The following is a 21,074-nucleotide window of genomic DNA, read 5'->3' as shown; positions in this document are numbered from 1 at the left end:
CACTACTACAAAAGTGCTCTATTTCCTTATGTTTTATAACATTCCATTTCTTGGAAAAATACAAGATAATTTTAAAAGCAATCAAAAGAGCCAGATTACTTCATTTTAATTAAATCTTACAGAAAACTGACTTGTTAATGCTATGAACCTTAGTTAGTGACTTTCTCAAGGTGAGAAAAGATATATTCAGACCTTCATATTACTAAAAAGTACTTTGTACTCTACAGGTAGAAACAAATAAATCCCACCATCATTAAGACTGTATGAAGGAAGCTGAACAGTAGTGGTTTATGTTTTCGTAATGAGTTTCTGGTGTTGAACGCAGAACTTCTATCATAGTTTCATGGAATTTTCTTGGAATATGCACATAACGAAAGGTCTGTGTTTCCTCTCTAATGCATCAATTTTAGGCAGAAGCCTGTGTTTGTGTTTTTGGTGTTTAGCTACTATTTGAATCTAACCCAGTCTCCAAGGATTTCTGCCATTTCTGCTGAAAGATAAAAGGATTTATCTTTTGCATGCAAAAGACTTTTCTATAAGAGCTATGGCTGATATCTAGCACAGCAATCAATTATAAACAAACCAGAATAGACTGCTAATGTGTGTATTTGGGAGTGACTAATAGAAATCTAATAGAAAGTAAGAGAGTTCCAGAAAAACATCTATTTCTGCTTTATTGACTATGCCAAAGCCTTTGACTTTGTGGATCACAATAAACTGTGGAAGATTCTGATAGAGATGGGAATACTAGACCACCTGACCTGCCTCTTGAGAAATCTTTATGCAGGTCAGGAAGCAACAGTTAGAACTGGACATGGAACAACAGACTGGTTCCAAATAGGAAAAGGAGTACGTCAAGGCTGCATAGTGTCTCCCTTCTTATTTAACTTATATGCAGAGTACATTGTGAGAAACGCTGGGCTGGAGGAAGCACAAGCTGGAATCAAGATTGCCAGGAGAAACATCAATAATCTCGGATATGCAGATGACACCACCCTTATGGCAGAAAGTGAAGAAGAACTAAAGAGCCTCTTGATGAAAGTGAAAGAGGAGAGTGAAAAAGTTGGCTTGAAGCTCAACATTCAGAAAACTAAGATCATGGCATCGGGTCCCATAACTTCATGGCAAATGGATGGAGAAACAGTGAAAACAGTAGCAGATTTTATTTTTGGGGCTCCAAAATCACTGCAGATGGTGACTGCAGCCATGAAATTAAAAGATGCTTGCTCCTTGGAAGAAAAGTTATGAGCAACCTAGACAGCATATTAAAAAGCAGAGACATTACTTTGCCAACCAAGGTCCGTCTAGTCAAGGCTATGGTTTTTCCAGTAGTCATGTATGGATATGAGAGTTGGACTATAAAGAAAGCTGAGCACTGAAGAACTGATGCTTTTGAACTGTGGTATTAGAGAAGACTCTTGAGAGTCCCTTGGACTGCAAGGAGATCCAGCCAGTCCATCCTAAAGGAGATCAGTCCTGGGTGTTCTTTGGAAGGACTGATGTTGAAGCTGAAACTCCAATACTTTGGCCACCTCATGCAAAGAGCTGACTCATTGGAAAAGACCCTGATGCTGAGAAAGATTGAAGGCAAGAGAAGAAGGGAGCAACAGAGGATGAGATGGTTGGATGGCATCACCGACTCGATGGACATGGGTTTGGGTGAACTCCGGAAGTTGGTGATGTACAGGGAGGCCTGGAGTGCTGTGGTTCATGGGGTCGCAAAGAATCAGACATGACTGAGCAACTGAACTGAACTGACTGATCTGGGTGGACCCAATGTAATTACAAGTTCCCTTATAAAAGGGAGGCACGCCGCCCGCGGGAGCAGGCAGATCTGGGTCTCGTGGCTTCGAGTGACGTGGTCAGTCGAATCAAAACAGGGGAGGGGAGGAAGCCGGTGGCCAGGAGGCGGCGGCAGCGGCTTCCCGAGCAGCTGCATCGATTGGGAAGCTCCAGGCGGTCTTTCTGCGGAGGCTTAGTCCGGGCCCCCATCCTCCGCGCCCCGTCGGTTGTTGTCTGGGCGGGTTTAAACAGTCAAGTTAAATCAAGCTGGGTAATCATGGCAGAAGGCGGATTCGATCCCCGTAAATGTGTTTGCTCTCATGAACATGCGATGAGAAGGCTGATCAATCTGTTGAGGCAGTCCCAGTCCTACTGCACAGACACAGAATGTCTTCAGGAATTGCCAGGACCCTCTAGTGATAATGGCATCAGTGTTACCATGATCTTGATGGCCTGGATGGTTATTGCAGTGATCTTGTTTCTGTTGAGACCTCCTAATCTAAGAGGATCCAACCTAACTGGAAAACCAGCCAGTCCTCATAATGGACAGATCCGCCAGCCCCTCCTGTGGACTAACTTTGTGGCTTTGGAAAGTGAAAATAGTTTAACACCTTGCACGACCAAATGAACGAAGATGACCAGAGTACTCTTAACCCCATTAGAACTGTTTTTTCTTTTGCATATGCAGTGTGGGATGGTATTGTTTTCATGAGCTTCTAGAAATTTCACTTGCCAGCTTATTTTTGCTTCCTGTGTCATCACCTTTCCTATATTTGAGTAAATGATTACACTAAAAAGTTACATGGGGCTTTTTTGGTTACCCTAAACTTAAACATTCCATTCTTTCTGTTTGTAACTATGATCATAATTTTTATTTCTGGCCTGGTAGAAGGAAATTTGAGATCTCCACATTTAAATATTTTAAGTAGTTTCAATGGGTTTAAAAATTGTTTTTTAATAAGGTATTTATAAAGTTATTTGGGGTTACCTGAGATTGTATGAAAGAAAATTAGAACCACACTATTTATATTTACCTTGGTATTTTATTTGTGGATGGCAGTTTTCTCTAGTTCTTAGGACTGTGAGAACTTTTGGGATATTTTACAAATTACAGCTGAAATCTGTGTCATCCACTACAGATGATTTATGTGGCTAAGAAAAGGAGAAAAGAAATAACTGTTTATTAAGTTTTTATTCCCATAAAATGTCTAATATTAAGAAAACTTTAAATAAACATGATTTAAATATGAAAAAAATAAATAAAAGGGAGGCAGGATAATTAGGGTCAGAGGAGATGTGGGTAAGTAAACCGAAGGCAGAGGGATACAACCTTGAGCCAGAGACAACGGCAGCCTCTCAAAGCTGGAGAGGGCAAAGAAGCAATTCCCCTAAATCCCCCAGAAATAGAGCAGCCCAGCTGACTTCTTAAAACTTAGGCTAGTGAATCTGATTTTGGACTTCTGATTTCAGAACTGTCAGATAATAAATTTATGACATTTAAAAAACCCTAAAATTTGTGAAACTTTGTTAGCAAGAAACTAATAGTTGTGTGTGTGTGTGTTTTTTTTTTTTTATTTTTTAACTTTATAATATATAATTGAGGTTTCAATTAGAATACAGGGATTCAGACAGGACCCAGAGCCATACCCTTGGTTCTTTTCAAATAACAGAGATAGTATATATCTAAGTGATAAAAGCCTATTGCACTGGAGTAACTAAAGCCGGAGTAGATAAATGATCTGTTCAAGGTACACAGCTAGTTACAATAAATGTAACTTATTGCACACAGCTATTGTGTTCTTGCCTGGAGAATCCCAGGGACGGGGGAGTCTGATGGGCTGCCGTCTATGGGGTCACACAGAGTCGGACACGACTGAAGTGACTTAGCAGCAGCAGCAGTGCAAATAAGACTAACTTTGGGGTTAAGTACAACAGACTACAGATACGTAATTTCTGTTAAACTGCCTTTGTTTCATAATATGAAAATATTTGCCTACAAAAGGCCATTGCTTAAGAAATGTTTTTATATGTTATAGTAAGGAATGGGGTAAAAGTGGATGTGAGGGTAAGGGGATGGGGGGAGGGGATCACTTCAGAACAAGAATTTCTACATGTCTTGCTGAATTCAAGACAAGGCAAACAGGCATGAACTGATAAACCATGACCCCTGCCCTCTTGATACCTGTTAGGAAGGCAGACATAAACACATACAATTATAATTAATAAATAACTTGCAAGAGCAAGATTCAATCACAACATGCAACCAATGTTTCTAATAAGCTATTTGGTCTTTGAATAAGATGACGACCAAAAAGAATTTAGTTTCACCAAGAAACCATCATAATTTTGAGCTGTCGTTCTTGCTCTGTAGAGATTTATATGCTTTCTCAATATCTTTAGAAACATTCTTGTGTATATTTTAGAAGCCCAGGTTTGTTGATGACACATTACTGCAATACCATCAGTTTCTATGGAGACACTAACTATTGTGCAGTTAAGGGGGGAAAAAAAGACTCTTCTGCTTCCCTGTGGCTTTAAAACTGTTTTTACTTGTTTTCCTATTGCACACATGCAGAAATAAAATTAAAATGGTTTTCTTTTCAAACAATATTATTTGAATGCCAGTGGGATTCTCATTTATTTCACAAAGATTATAAACATTTACAGATTAAATACAGTCCAACAAAAGATGAGATCATCCCTGTCCATCCCATTCTAAGGGCAAAGATAGCGTTTCCTCTGTATGCTTAATAAATCTAGAATTTTTTGACATTATATTACTTAAGTTCCTTTTTTAATAACTCATCCATTAAACACTACCAATAACATTACATTTGGTCTTTTGCACAGCTGTGGTGTGTAGATAACTTCCGTTTATGTTAACCAAAGTTACATTTACATGCTAGTAGCAAAGTACCCTTTATACAACCCAATTAGTATAAAACTATATGAAAGAATAAATAAGTCTTTTCTACTTAAAAAGAGGCATGATGATTCTATTTAATAAAAAAAAAAATCACACTGGATTTGTTCCTGGATTCTGCTGGATCCAATCTGTTTTTCTTTTTTTGCATCATTCATTTAAAATAAGTTTTGAAATCATATTTGGTAAATTGCAGATCGGATTCTCTGCTCTGAAATCTTTTTGCATTGGCTTTACTTACTGTGTGGACGCTTTGATGAATTTTCATTCCGCCTTAAAATAGGATTCTCTGCCTCCTTTTTTTTAAGTTCTATGAAATGATGAATTACATACATATCAGTAAATATTATAGTTGGTGAAGGCATAAAACCATTCCTAAAATGATTGTAAGAAAAAATTCATACATTCAAATATATTTTAATATCAAAGTTAAATGTTAACTGTTAACAGTGAATCCATGGAGATAGTGTCATACTTCGCAGTCTGAGTACTTTTAAGTGGCACAAGGTCTTTCAACATAATTAGCACAGAATATTGAACCCTGCCGGAAGTATGGAGTTCGCCATTAAATTTAGAGGCTTCTTTATCTCTCTGAGTCTAATCATGTGTGCAGAAGACTAATTGTTAATAGCACGGTCTTTATTGCTCATAGCTTTCTTTTATTTTAAATGGAATGGTCTGCTTTGTGAGAAATAATTAGGTTTTATAGGCCTACCTGCATAGAGCCTTTTGTTGAATGTCTTACTGTTTTGCCAATTCAGATCCTGAGAGCAATTAGAGGCTTTGACGGAGCTGTTCCTTAAATCACACACATATTGTGTTATTGCCTGCTTTTTTATTTTATACCTGCAGTAACAGATGCAGAAGCTTCAGTTACTTGTGAGTACACCAAGTAATTGTCGGCCAATGCAAAAGCTTGGATTGAGGGGCATAAGCTAGAAAGAGGAACATGTTGTGGAGGTCTGGTACATGGCAGTGTGTCCTGGTGTCTGAGATTGTCTCCACAATGCTAATGTTCTCAGTCATAGAAGAACAAAGTCTTCAACCATTTTCCAAAATGACAAGGTGGTTTCATTGTTTAAAATGATGGTCAGAGTTGGTCAGACTGTAGTCTTTGGGGATGTATGGATTTATTCAACCAAAATAATTTATTTGCTTCCCATAGTCAGTTGGGAATTATGCATTGTTCAGTGAGGTAAATAATGGGGACACTTTTCAAAAGTGCTCATAGCAGTTGTCACAATCGACATTTCATCTGTGAAATTTCAATCTGTATGATGAGTCAGAGACTCCCCTGTGAGATCTAATAGAAGCATTGGCAAAAATGTTGCAAAGTTCAATAGTAGTTTGAAGGAATTCATCATGCTATGGTGGAAAATTTTGCAGAAAAATTTTGGCCACTTGGCCTAGTGAGTTTCTCCATGACACAGAAGTATTCAATGAGATTACTGTTAATAATTTAATGATGATGAAAATCACTGTTGTTTCTAAATTAAAATGCCTGTGTAAACTGCAGGTTATTGTACTTAGAGCTGTTAAATTAGTGATGGAGAGTTGGTATTCACTTTCCAAAACTTTCATCAAATGACAGAAAATTTTATGTGTGTACTGTTGCATTTGCCTTGAACTTAAGAGTGCATTTTCTTTTCTGTGTTTTCAGTATGTTAGCCAGCTACCGTTTGCTCAGGCAACTCTACTTCTGCTACCATATAATCAATAACAGTCAGAGTACTTTCAATCTTGACGATTTTCTTTAGTGGAAAATTACTTTGCATAGGCTTTTTACCATCCCAGCTGACAAACCAGCTTCACTCAAATCTCCAGTGTCAGGCATTATCAACCCCAAAAAGGCACTGACAGATTTAGACACATGCAAGTACAAATCAATATTATTTTTCAACTAATATCCTTTGGAAACATTTTTTTTTTTTTACTGAAATAATAGAAACTAGATAAATTTGTGACCTAAATCTAGTGACAAACCCGAAGCTAACTTTGAAAAATGTCATATGAAGTTGAAGGATCCACAATTTCAGCAGTGAAATATACCGGTCGGGGGTGGACCTGTCATTTTTGATGTAAAGAAATAGGTCATTGTGAAAGTGTTTAAATAGCAACCAGTGATACCAAGAATTTTCTTTCTTTCTTTCCTTCCTTCCTTCCTTTCTTCCTTCTCCCTCCCACCCTCCTTCCCACCTACCCACTGTCCCTCCCTTTCTGCCTTCCTTCCATCCTGCCTTTTTCTCCCAGCTATGTAAAGAAAAACTTGGAAAAATTCCTTTATATTACCTGGAAGATTTCATTTTATGTCATGGATTTTAGACAGGTATATATACATATTATTGCTTTGAAGCATACCTGAGATCTTTGAATTCCTAAGAGGGGTTTGCTGCTGCTGCTGCTGCTAAGTCGCTTCAGTTGTGTCCGACTCTGTGCGACCCCATAGATGGCAGCCCACCAGGTTCCCCCGTCCCTAGGATTCTCCAGTCAAGAACACTGGAGTGGGTTGCCATTTCCTTCTCCAATGCATTAAAGGGAAAAGGGAAAGTGAAGTTGCTCAGTCGTGTCTGACTCTTCACGACCCCATGGACTACTAGACTCCTCCATCCATGGGATTTTCCAGGCAAGAGTACTGGAGTGGGTCGCCAGTGCCTTCTCCGAAGAGGGGTTTACAGTTGTATAACCTAATTAAAATATTGAGGGAGTGTTTCTTTTTATGGAAAAGAGATGATGAAAATAGAAAATCTAAGAATAACTTTAGTGGGTAGAAAGTTTTATTTGAAACAGTCTGATATTTTTTATTATAAATGCAAATGGAATAATTATTTTGTTATCAAGCAGAAAACCTAACCTATCTGTCCTTTTTCTTTTCGCCTTTGGACATTTTGACCACCCAAGAAAACCTTATTTGTATTTATGAAAATTAGTTGTTGTAATGCTGCTTTGTGGTCTTCAGAAATGAAGCATAATTAAGAAAAAACTATTCTAAAAAGGTTGAGATTATTTGGGTACAGTAAGGTTGGGGAGAATTATGTGTTATGATAATTTATAATAATTAAACATACTTGTAAATACTCAAACAATGTTAGAGTTAAGTAGAACTTGAAAGTTCCTTTTAGTTCTATTTTTAGAGATAAACATTGTTTATGATTTGGTGAAGACTTTTCCATACTTGTTATGCTTATGTACATATATTTTATATACTTAAATGTTGGCATACTGTATTTTCTGTTCCATAATTTACACCCTGCAATTAATATAGTGATAATTTGTTCATACATGTAGATCTACTAATTTTAGAAAAAGATGTTCTGCAATTTATTTTAAAAATTCCATATGATTAAAATTTGGACTGTTCACATTTTCTCCATTATAAATTATACTACTCTACTATACTACCATACTACTATTCTACTATAATAAATGTACTTATATCTTTGAATGCATATTCAATTACTTCCTAATTATACATCATTTCAGTTCAGTTCAGTTGCTCAGTCGTGTCCGACTCTTTGCGACCCCATGAGTCACAGTACGCCAGGCCTCCCTGTCCATCACCAACCCCCGCAATCCACCCAAACCCATGTCCATCGAGTCAGTGATGCCATCCAACCATCTCATCCTCTGTCGTCCCCTTCTCCTCTTGCCCTCAATCTTTCTCAGCATCAGGGTCTTTTCAAATGAGTCAGCTCTTCGCATGAGGTAGCCAAAGTATTGGAGTTTCAGCTTCAGCATCAGTCCTTCCAATGAACACCCAGGACTGATCTCCTTTAGGGTGGACTGGTTGGATCTCCTTGTAGTCCAAGGGACTCTCAAGAGTCTTCTCTAATACCACAGTTCAAAAGCATCAATTCTTCAGTGCTCAGCTTTCTTTATAGTCCAACTCTCATATCCATACATGACTACTGGAAAAACCATAGCCTTGACTAGATGGACATTTGTTGACAAAGTAATGTCTCTGGTTTTTAATATGCTGTCTAGGCATGCGTGCATGCTAATTTGCTTCAGTCGTGTACGACTCTTTGCAACCCTATGGACTGTAGCCTGCCAGCCTCCTCTGTCCTTAGGATTCTCCAGTCAGGAATACTGGAGTGGGTTGCCATGTTCTCCTCATCTCCTAAGTATAGATTCCTGAAATTAGATTTGCTGGCTCAAATGTGTTCAGGCTGTTTACACTCCCACCATCAATGTAGGAAAATTAGGGTTTTCACAACCTTCATTTATTGTCCCTAACTTTTTTTTTGGCCTGAGTTGCTGTGGTAGGTTAAAATATATTTAATTGGCTTTTAAATCTACTGCTCTTTTCAGATGTCAGGTTTAACAGGTATTGCCAAACCTATTGATTTGAGTATCTGCCTATAGATACTGTGTTTATAGATGATATAGACATAGATGTAGATATAGACTTAGTTATATACTTTCAGATATAGCTATAAACACATAGCTATATAGCTGTAAAGACATAGATATAGCAGACAGCCATAGACACAGACACAGACAAAGGCACACATACACATGCACAAACTTTGATTTCTCCCTATATGCCTTGATTCATCATGGGAAGCTGAGTGCATATTCTGCTATCCCTATTAAATCATGACTGATTTGATTGCTCTTGTCAGAAATCATATCCCCCTCCTTAAATTGTCTGTGGTGTCTTGGACTCCTATGGAACACTTAGGCTTATCCTATCTTCTTAATTTGCTATAGGCATTTCTCAGCTTCAGTATTAGTAGGTATGCTCTCTGGTTGCAGGAACTACATCTTATCCATCGTTCATCCTCCATGGATAGCTTCAGTTCAGTTCAGTTCAGTCGCTCAGTCGTGTCCGACTCTTTGCAACCCCATGGACTGCAGCACACCAGGCCTCCCTGTCCATCACCGACTCCCAGAGTTTACTCAAACTCATGTCCATTGAGTCGGTGATGCCATCGAGCCATCTCATCATAATCAAGTAGCTTATGATTTGGCAATATTTATTAATTTAGGGAAGGTAATGTCAGTTTTGTCTGCTTATGAATTCCCATTGTTTTCTGCCACAAAAAGTGTGATTTTTTTGAGAAATATTGTATTGGAAAAAACAGGTTGTGGAATCAGAATTTGTCACTTTCTTGCTGTGTGATTTTGGGGCTGCTCCACTTCTTCTGTGAATGTTAGCTTAATTCATCTATGAAATGAGGGTAATAACAATATACTTCCCAAATAAATAATAAATGAAGAATAAATAATAGTTTGACAAGTGCTTTGTTCGTTTTTCTATAATCATAAATGTTAGAGTTAAGACGTAAATTTTTATGTCAGTAGGAAGTAAACAAGGAGACCGAGTCCCCTTCTCCCCATGTGTTCATAGTGATGTGAATCTTAAGTATGTAAATAGATAACAAGATTCCAGTTGTAAATGTTAAGACCATATGCATCCCTCAGAGATTGTTTAGTAAAAGCTGAAAGAAAAATCAACTCACAAATAGTGTTATACTCTTTTTCCTGTATGATAGAATAGTTAAATTAATGGCTAAATCTAATTAAGAAACTGAAAAATTACAGCACTGCCTGCTGCCAATACTAAACCCAATGGACTGTGAGATAGGAATATGGTAAAACTTGAAATTACCTCACCATTGTTGAATATTAAGGCAATTTTGCTACCTATCCTTAGAAATAAAACAGCCCTTGCAATTACACTTTGTAATTTGTTATTGGTTCAAAAATTAACGACTTTTGCCGTAATAAATGGATTATCACAGATGACAAAGTACAGTTTTAATTAACAGTGACAGGCAAAATCTCTTATAGTCAGATTAAATTTATATTAGCAATTATATAAGAAATTATATTTTGATCATCACAATTTTATATTGAGGTTAAGAGTATTAATCATATATAGCCTTACCCCTAACATTTTGTGGGAAATCAGCAAATTATTAAAGAATTGCAAAATAAGAAACTGTTAAATATGTGCTTCTGGATAAATACACTTTCATAATGACTCAGAAGCTCAGGTTTGAATTTAGAATTCTCTAACTCTTGGACTTCCACGTCAGACCTTTGCTGAAGAGGCCTCCCATTTGTTGCCTGAGGCATCACTTTTCCACCCTCCCCTCAGTGTTGCACCACAAGAAGTCTTGTGCTCTGATTCTAATGAATTCTTGATGCAAATTCCCAGGCCCCAAAGCTCTATCTTGGCCAACCTTCTGGTCTGGCAATGCACACAGAACATAGGGCTTCCCTGGTGTCTCAGTGGTAAAGAATCCACCTGCCAGTGCAGGAGATCTGGGTTCAAGCTTTGATCCAGGAAGATCTCACTTGCCATGGAGCAACTTAGCACAACAAGAGAAGCCACCACAATGAGAAGCCTGTGCAGGACAACTTGAGAATATCCTCTGCTCTCCACAACTAGAGAAAAGCCTGCGCAGCAACAAAGACTCGACACAGGCAAAAATAAATATGTAAATAAAATTATTTTTAAAAATGGGGCATAAAGAAAAGAGGTCCCCCAGTGAAACAAGACAGTGAAAGCTACTACTTACTGCATGTCTCTTTGCTGACATATAAAGGCAGGCTCTTGAGAAACCTGTATGCAGGTCAGGAAGCAACAAAACTGGACATGGAACAACAGACTGGTTCCAAATAGAAAAAGGAGTACGTCAAGGCTGTATATTGTCACCCTTCTTATTTAACTTATATGCAGAGTACATCATGAGGAACGCTGGGCTGGAAGAAGCACAAGCTGGAATCAAGATTGCCGGGAGAAATATCAATAATCTCAGATATGCAAATGACACCACCCTTATGGCAGAAAGTGAAGAAGAACTAAAGAGCCTTGTGATGAAAGTGAAAGAGGAGAGTGAAAAAGTTGACTTAAAGCTCAACATTCAGAAAACTAAGATCATGGCATCCGGTCCCATCACTTCATTGCAAATAGATGGGGAAACAGTGGAAACAGTGTCAGACTTAATTTTTTTGGGCTCCAAAATCACTGCAGATGGTGATTGCAGCCATGAAATTAGAAGACGCTTGCTCCTTGGAAGAAAAGTTATGACCAACCTAGAGAGCATATTAAAAAGCAGAGATGTTATTTTGCCAACAAAGTTCCATCTAGTCAAGGCTATGGTTTTTCCAGTGGTCGTGTATAGATGTGAGAGTTGGACTGTGAAGAAAGCTGATCGCTGAAGAATTGATACTTTTGAACTGTGGTGTTGAAGACTCTTGAGAGTCCCTTGGACTGCAAGGAGATCCAACCAGTCCATCCTAAAGGAGATCAGTCCTGGGTGTTCACTGGAAGGACTGATGTTGAAGCTGAAACTCCCAATACTTTGGCCACCTGATGGGAAGAGGTGACTCATTTGAAAAGACCCTGATGCTGGGAAAGATTGAGGGCAGGAGGAGCAGGGGACGACAAAGGATGAGATGGTTGGATGGCATCACCGACTCGATGGACATGGGTTTGGGTGGACTCTGGGAGTTGGTGATGGACACAAGGAGTCGGACACGACTGAGCGACTGAACTGAACTGAAAGGCAGGAAGGCTCATAATGTTCATATTACTAGGTTCAGATCAACAAAGGGTTAAATAAAAACTGGACGCTGAAGGGACATGTCCTCTTGTCAGGGGATGTCCACTATTCTATCTTTTACCTGCTCTTATGGGTAATTGCTGGGCTTCCCGAGTAGCTGAGCTGGTGAAGAGTCTGCCTGCAATGCAGGAGACCCTGGTTTGATTCTTGGTTTGGTAAGTTCACCTGGAGAAGGGATAGACTACCCACTCCAGTATTCTTGGGTTTCCCTGGTGGCTCAAATGGTAAAGAATCTTCCTGCAGTGCAAGAGACCTGGGTTCAATCCCTGGGTTGGGAAGATTCCCCTGGAGGAGGGCATGACAACCCACTCCAGTATTCTTGTCTGGAGAATCCCATGGACAGAATCCTGGTGGGCTACAGACCATGGGATTGCAAAGAGTCAGACACTCCTGAGCAACTGAGCACATTGTGGCATCATGAGTATCTGCTGAGTATGGTGGCTGCTTATGCTTGCTACAGGAACTGGCCCAACAAGGTGCTGCTGAGTCCCCATGAAATGGAGCCCAGCTACCTAAGGATAAGGTATTGTTAGAGCCAGAACTTTAACTGGCAATGGGGCTGTCTGGATGCCACCTCAAAGACTAAGCAACAGCATTTCCCCAGAGCAGCGACAATACTTGTTCCAGGTTTGGAGCGGTTTTGAGACCATGGCTCACTCAGTGGGTCAGAGAGTGAGCAATAGAAAACTGTGAGGGCTCAGAATGATACAGGCCATTTTACTTAAGAATGTGACTTTGTCAAGAGCCATGTGTATTATTTGGTTCCTGCTTTTAAGCAGCATCATGAGGAACGCTGGGCTGGAAGAAGCACAAGCTGGAATCAAGATTGCCGGGAGAAATATCAATAACCTCAGATATGCAGATGACACTACCCTTATGGCAGAAAGTGAAGAGGAACTCAAAAGCCTCTTGATGAAAGTGAAAGAGGAGAGTGAAAAGGTTGGCTTGAAGCTCAACATTCAGAAAACAAAGATCATGGCATCTGGTCCCATCACTTCATGGGAAATAGATGGAAAAACAGTGGAAACAGTGTCAGACTTTATTTTTTTGGGCTCCAAAATCACTGCAGATGCTGATTGCAGCCATGAAATTAAAAGACGCTTGCTCCTTGGAAGGAAAGTTATGACCAACCTTGATAGTATATTAAAAAGCAGAGACATTACTTTGACAACCAAGGTCCGTCTAGTCAAGGCAATGGTTTTTCCCGTGGTCATGTATGGATGTGAGAGTTGGACTGTGAAGAAGGCTGACCGCCGAAGAATCGATGCTTTTGAACTGTGGTGTTGGAGAAGACTCTTGAGAGTCCCTTATACTTCAAGGAGATCCAACCAGTCCATTCTGGAGGAGATCAATCCTGGATGTTCATTGGAGGGACTGATGCTAAAGCTGAAACTGCAATACTTTGGCCACCTCATGCGACGAGTTGACTCACTGGAAAAGACTCTGATGCTGGGAAAGGTTGGGGGCGGGAGGAGAAGGGGACGACGGAGAATGAGATGGCTGGATGGCATCACCGACTCTGTGGACATGAGTTTGAGTGAACTCCGGGAGTTGGTGATGGACAGGGAGGCCTGGCGTGCTGTGATTCATGGGGTCGCGGAGAGTCGGACACGACTGAGCTACTGAACTGAACTGAACTGAACTGAAAGAGTGAATGGAATGTAGATTAGGAAGTAATGGACATTTTTCCGTGGTTTTGCCAAATACTAATTTATAAGACATGTGGTATATGATAGCGATTTTTTGGTTTTAGTTCACTTCATTTTTATAGTGAGGTAGGTATTATACTTGGATGTCCAAGTATATCTAAGGAAACTGAAATTTAGAGAAGGTGAATTGCTTGCCGAAGAACACATAGCTAGTAAGAAGAGGGATTCACACCCCTGTTTGTTGAATTTCAAGCCTAAGCTACCTACTCTTTATTAGCTGTGATTAAGCTCACTACTCTTAAGATTCTGAATCAATAAGCTTGTCTGGTCTTTTAGCACAGTGGCTAAGCTATCTGGATTCAGAACCTAGCTCCATCACCACATGTGTGACCTTAAGCAAGTTGTTTTACTTTGTTGGACTTTAGATTTCTCAGTATAAAATGAAGATAACAGAATTCGGTTCCTAGGGATCTCATTAATATTAAATGAATTAATACTTGGGATGTGCTTAGAACAAATCATGCCCAGCCCATACTAGCTGATATTGCTGTCATTATCATTACTATTAGTAATTATCAAATACCGCCAACCCTACAAGTAAGAACTAAACAAAACCTTATAAAGAAAATTTCTTCTAACTTGAAATATTAAAATTCAAACTTTTAAGTTAAGATAAGCAAACTTAAGTGTTAGTCGCTCAGTTGTTTCCGACTCTTTGCAACCCCATGGACTGTAGCCTGCCAGGCATCTCTGCCCAAGGGATTCTCCAGGCAAGAATACTGGAGGAGGTTGCCATTCCCTTCTCCAGGGGATCTTTCAGCCCAGTTTCCGAACCTGGGTCTCCTGCATTTCAGGTAGATTCTTTACCTGCTGAGCCACCAGCGATTTCAAAACAGATTGGCATTGGTGGAGAGAACTGTAAAACAGCAAGAAAAAATGAAAAGGAGAGGACACACAGACATGAAGAAAGAGACAGAGAACTATATAGAAGTCGCCAGGATAGAGACAGTGATAAATGCAAAGACAAAGAGACAAAAGTACAACTTAAGAGACTGCTCATCAAGCAATACAATTAACTTGTGATTTCAAGTGAACTATTACTTTCAACAAGATTGCAATTTCATAATTCTAGGCAGACATCAAAATATTCTCTCTTTGTTCTGATTCACACGGAGGCTGATACGAAACTTTACAAAAAACAGCTGTCGCCATATCCCTGGGAATCCCATGATTATATGGAATCAGAATTTGAAAAAATGGTAGGTCATAAATAAGCAAAACATAAGAAAATGGATACTTTATCAGTGTTCTCTTTACTCAATAAAGTATTCCCATCTTGGGGTTTACAAATTACAGAGACACATGGTTTCATGACATAGTTCTCATTTATTTAAAAATGAACTTTGTTTTTTCTTTATCTGCAAAGAGGAAAGTGCTAATGAGTTAGTATGTGTAAGAGTAGAACATTTAAGGGAAGGAAAATGATGACATAAATGTTAGCTTTATTTTCAGATTTGATGCTTAGGACACTGAAAATTGCCCTCCTTTTTGGTAAAATTTGAAATTCTTTCCATTTTCAAAATTATAATAATCCTGCAATATATGGCCAGATTGCCTGGCTTTGAAAATCCCAACTTCACCACATACTATATGGCTGACTTTGCACAATTTATTTGACCTATCTGTACTTTTAATGCTCAAAATTCTCCAAGCCAGGCTTCAGCAGTACATGAACTGTGAACTTCCAGATGTTCAAGCTGATTTTAGAAAAGGCAGAGGAACCAGAGGTCAAATTGCCAACATTCGCTGGATCATCGAAAAAGCAAAAGAGTTCCAGAAAAGCATCTATTTCTGCTTTATTGACTATGCCAAAGTCTTTGATTGTGTGGATCACAATAAACTGTGGAAAATTCTGAAAGAGATGGGAATACCAGACCACCTGACCTGCCTCTTGAGAAATCTCTATGCAGGTTCAGTTCAGTTCAGTCACTCAGTCGTGTCTGACTCTTTGTGACCCCATGAATCACAGCACATCAGGCCTCCCTGTCCATCACCCACTCCCAGAGTTCACTCAAACTCATGTCCATCGAGTCAGTGATGCCATCCAGCCATCTCATTCTTTGTTGTCCCCTTCTCCTCCCACCCCCAATCCCTCCCAGCATCAGAGTCTTTTCCAGTGAGTCAACTCTTCGCATGAGGTGGCCAAAATATTGAGTTTCAGCTTTAGCATCAGTCCTTCCAATGAACACCCAGGATTGATCTCCTTTAGAATGGACTGGTTGGATCTCCTTGCAGTCCAAGGGACTCTCAAGAGTCTTCTCCAGCACCATAGTTCAAAAGCATCAATTAGGAAGCAACAATTAGAACTGAACATGGAACAACAGACTGGTTCCAAATAAGAAAAGGAGTAAGTCAATGCTGTATGTTGTCACCCTGCTTATTTAACTTCTATGCAGAGTACATCATGAGAAACGCTGGGCTGGAGGAACCCCAAGCTGGAATCAGGATTTCCGGGAGAAATATCAATAACCTCAGATATGCAGATAACTCCACCCTTATGGCAGAAAGCGAAGAGGAACTAAAGAGCCTCTTGATGAAAGTGAAAGAGGAGAGTGAAAAAGTTGGCTTAAAGCTCAACATTCATAAAACAAAGATCATGGCATCCGGTCCCATCACTTCTTGGCAAATAGATGGAGAAACAGTGGCAGACTTTATTTTTGGGCTCCAAAATCACTGCAGATGGTGACTGCAGCCATAAAATAAAAAGACACTTGCTCTTTGGAATAAAAGTTATGATCAACCTAGACAGCATATTAAAAAGCAGAGACATTACTTTGCCAACAAAGGTCCATCTTGTCAAGGCTATGGTTTTTCCAGTGGTCATATATGGATGTGAGAGTTGGACTGTGAAGAAAGCTGATCGCCGAAGAATTGATACTTTTGAACTGTGGTGTTGGAGAAGACTCTTGAGAGTCCCTTGGATTGCAAGGAGATCCAATCAGTCCATTCTAAAGGAGATCAATCCTGGGTGTTCATTGGAAAGACTGATGCTAAAGCTGAAGCTCCAATACTTTGGCCACCTCATGCGAAGAGTTGACTCACTGGAAAAGACTCTGATGCTGGGAGGGATTGGGGGCGGGAGGAGAAGGGGACGACAGAGAATGAGATGGCTGGATGGCATCACTGACTCAATGGACATGAGTTTGAGTGAACTCCGGGAGTTGGTGATGGACAGGGAGGCCTGGCGTGCTGTGATTCATGGAGTCGCAGAGAGTTGGACATGACTGAGTGACAACTGAACTGAACTGAACTGATGGATGTGAGAGTTGGACTGTAAGGATAGCTGAGTGCCAAAGAATTGATGCTTTTAAACTGTGGTGTTGAAGAAGACTCTTGAGAGTTCCTTGGAATGCAAGGAGATCCAACCAGTCTGTCCTAACGGAAATCAGTCCTGAATATTCATTGGAAGGACTGATGCTGAAGCTCCAATACTTTGGCCATCTGCTGCAAAGAGTTGACTTATTTGAAAAGACCCTGATGCTGGGAAAGATTGAAGACAGGAGGAGAAGGGGACGACAGAGGATGATGACATGATTGGATGGCATCATTGACTCGATGGACATGAGTTTGAGCAATCTCTGGGGGTTGGTGATGGACAGGGAAGCCTGGCATGCTGCAGTTCATGGGGTCACAAAGTGTTGGACTTGACTGAGTGACTGAACTTAACTGAAGTGTGCAAGGTGTTTAGAATGCTGCCTTACACCTATCTTTACTCAATAGATCCTAACTGTTAGTAGTAGATATAATGGCATGATTCTTTATCTTTACTTTCATTAAGCAGTTACATATGTACTCCTTAGATCCTATAAAAATGTTTCGATGATATTTTATGACTTTATTCCCAAAGAGTCATGTTTTTTATATTTTGTTCCCTCCAACCATGGTAGAGATGGTCATAGATACAAAGATAAAAGAAATATGCCTGTGGCTTTCCTGGTAGCTCAGATAGTAAAGAATCTGCCTGCAATGCAAGAGACCTGGGTTCCATCCCTGGGTTGGGAAGATGCCCTGGATAAGGGTATGGCAACCCACTCCAGTACTCTTGCCTAGTGAATTCCACAAACTGAGGAGCCTGGTGGGCTAAGGTTCATGGGGTCACAAAGAGTTGGACACGACTAAGTGACTAACACACACAACCATGATAGAAATGGTCAAGGATACAAAGATAAAAGAGAAATATGAAGGAACAAATAAACTAAGGAAAAGAGGGATGGCTGTTTGATGGCAAAGAATAATGTGGATATATTTGTAACACTATGTTTTTTGAGGATATTAACTTGTTAAGATTCAAATTACATTACATTGGTTGTGATAATTGGTTATAGCAATGTTTTAAAAACACTCATATTTTTGTTTTATATCATCAGCTCAGCTGAGAATGTCTTAAAAGTGGAAATGCAAGTGTTGATAACTCTAAGGATATAAACTTTCACTAACTCATTTATAAAATCTTTATTAAGTACTTTCAAAAATCATGTTTAATAAAATGGATTCTAGGAGCAAATGACATAGTGTTCAAAATTCTTTTCCATCAGTGACAGCTACAACCCTGGTTGACCTCTCCAATTCTTGATTTCTTCCCCTGGAAAAAGGTATGTCCATCACAAAGATTGTTGTGAGATTTATTGGACTAATGCACGTAGATTGCTTAGCACTGTGCTTGACACCATGTTTGTATTCCATAATTTTAACAATTATATTAATCTTTAGGCTAGGAGAGACAGTGATTAGAAAAATGCTATTCTTGGTCTCAAACAAATTGAAAGTCAATTGGAGAACACTAAGGAGTGTATACGCTCTATGAAATAAGTCAGAAAGAGAAAGACAAATATTGCTCTTGTGTGGAATAAAAAAAGATACAAAAGAAGTTATTTACAAAACAGAAACAGACTCATCGACTAAGAATACAAATTTATGGTTACTAGCAGGGAAGTATAGGGTGGAGAAATACATTGGGGTTTGGGGAGTGACATGTACATGCTGTTATATTTAAACAGATAACCATCAGGGACCTACACAAGGAACAATGCTCAATACTCTGTAATAACCTATATGAGAAAAAATTTGAAAAAAATAGATACATGTATATGTCTAACTGAAACACTTTGCTGTATACCTGAAATACAAAATCGATCAACTATATGCCAATAAAAAATTCATATATATACACACACATTAAAGAGGAAAGTGGAAGAGCTGGCTTGAAATTCAGCATTCAGAAAACAAAGACCAGGGCATCTGGTCCCATCACTTCATGGCAAATAGATGGGGAAACAAAGGAAACAGTAACAGACTATTTTTGGGGGCTCCACAATCACTGCAGATGTTGACTGTAGCCATGACATTAAAAGACACTTGCACCTTGGAAGAAAAGCTATGGCAAACCTAGACAGCATATTAAGAAGCAGAGACATTGCTTTCCCAGCAAGAGTCCATACTGTCAAAGCTATGGTTTTTCCAGTATTTTTGTATGGATATGAGGGTTGGACTACAAAGAAAGCTGAGCACCGAAGAATTAATGCTTTTGAAATGTGGTATTGGAGAAGACTCTTGAGAGTCCTTTGGACTGCAAGGAGATCCAACCAGTCCATCCTAAAGAAAATCAGTCCTGAATATTCATTGGAAGGACTGATGATGAAGCTCCAATACTTTGGCCATCTGATGAGAAAAGACAACTCAATAGAGAAGACCTAATGCCTGGAAGGAGTGAAGGTGCAAGAAGAAGGGGATGACAGAGGACAAAATAATTGGATGGCATCATCAACTTAGTGGACATGAGTTTGAGCAAACTTCAGGAGATGAAGAACAGGGAAGCCTGGCATGCTGTAGTCCATGGGGTCACAAAGAGTCAGACACAATTGAATGGCTGAATGACAACAAATACATTAAATAGTATATAGGCTCTTGAGTAAACAGGCTTTCACTTCCTAGGTGGCTCAATGGTAAAGAACCGCCTGCCAAGCAGGAGATACATGTTCATTCACTGGGTTGGGAAGATCCCCTGGAGGAGGAAATGTCAACCCATTCCAATAGTCTTGCCTGGGAAATCCCATGGACAGAGGAGCCTGGCAGACTATAGTCCATGGGGTCTTAAAGAGTTGGACATAACTTTGCAACTAAACAGGCAGCAGCAAATAGGCTCTTATAACATGCTATGGTAATTGTTCAGCAGCAGATAGAAGTGTGTATAGGTTGCTGCTCATAATGAGTAATGAGAACCCATTTACTCTGTGAATGAAAGATGCCTTTCTAGAGAATGGAATCTGTGAACTAGATCCTGAGAAAATGTGGTTTAATCTGAGAAGAAAGTGGGGAGGGTATCAAAATTTGAGGGTACAGCACATTCCCAGGACACATGGGTGCTAAGTCACTTCAGTCATGTCCAACTCTGTGACCCTATGGACCATAGCCCACCAGGCTCCTCTGTCCAGGGGGTTTTCCAGACAAGAATACTGGAGCAGATTGCCATTTCTCTCTCCAGGGAATCTTCTCGACCAAGGGATCGAACCTGTGTCTCTTATGTCTCCTATACTGGTTGACGGAGTCCTTACCACTAGGGTCACCTGGGAAGCCCAGGATATTTTGAGACAATTCAAGTTGCATAATATTGCTGGAGAAAAATGTGGGAGTTGGCTGAAGAGAGTGCAACTATTGGTAGAAGATAAAGAGAAAAGTGAGCAGGGGTAAGATCAGAAATGTCTGTTATAGGTGTTAAGGAGGTTAGGCTGCTAGGCATTCCTCAGAATAACCACATGGTAAGAATGAAGCTGTGGAAGACTACTCTTTGCTTCCTTTTGGTACAACATAGGGAAGAGATGGAAGGAAGGAAGTTTCTGACAACCCCTTTGGAGGCACTTCCTAAAATCAGCCCTCAGAAAACGGCCCCTCAGTGGGGAAAGAAAGAAGTGGATGCATTCTACTCAGGTGGAATCTGAGTAGATATTTCCTCACTTCCATAAATATGAATACAGGCCTTCCCTCAAATGATTGTTTCATATCTTTTTTCAATTTATTTCCTAAGTATAAATCTGGACATTATAATTTGTTTTGCCCAATAAGAACTTAAAATATTCATGTTTGATGGCC

The 21,074-nt window shown here is 39.6% G+C and overlaps 1 protein-coding gene and 1 pseudogene across 1 annotated transcript in view; both read left to right on the top strand.

Annotated features, from left to right (window-relative positions):
- LOC148778830 (neuroligin-1-like) overlaps positions 1-21,074 on the top strand; it is a 268,159-nt gene that overhangs the window by 135,034 nt on the left and 112,051 nt on the right. The window lies entirely within an intron of this gene.
- Positions 1,914-2,528, top strand: LOC148778831 (small integral membrane protein 14 pseudogene; annotated as a pseudogene).

The sequence above is a fragment of the Moschus berezovskii genome, chromosome 1 (genome assembly GCF_049115385.1).
Source record: "Moschus berezovskii isolate FMDL1 chromosome 1, NW_MosBer_1.0, whole genome shotgun sequence".
Taxonomy (NCBI): Eukaryota; Metazoa; Chordata; class Mammalia; order Artiodactyla; family Moschidae; genus Moschus; species Moschus berezovskii.
This window is presented reverse-complemented; position numbering and strand designations above follow the sequence as displayed.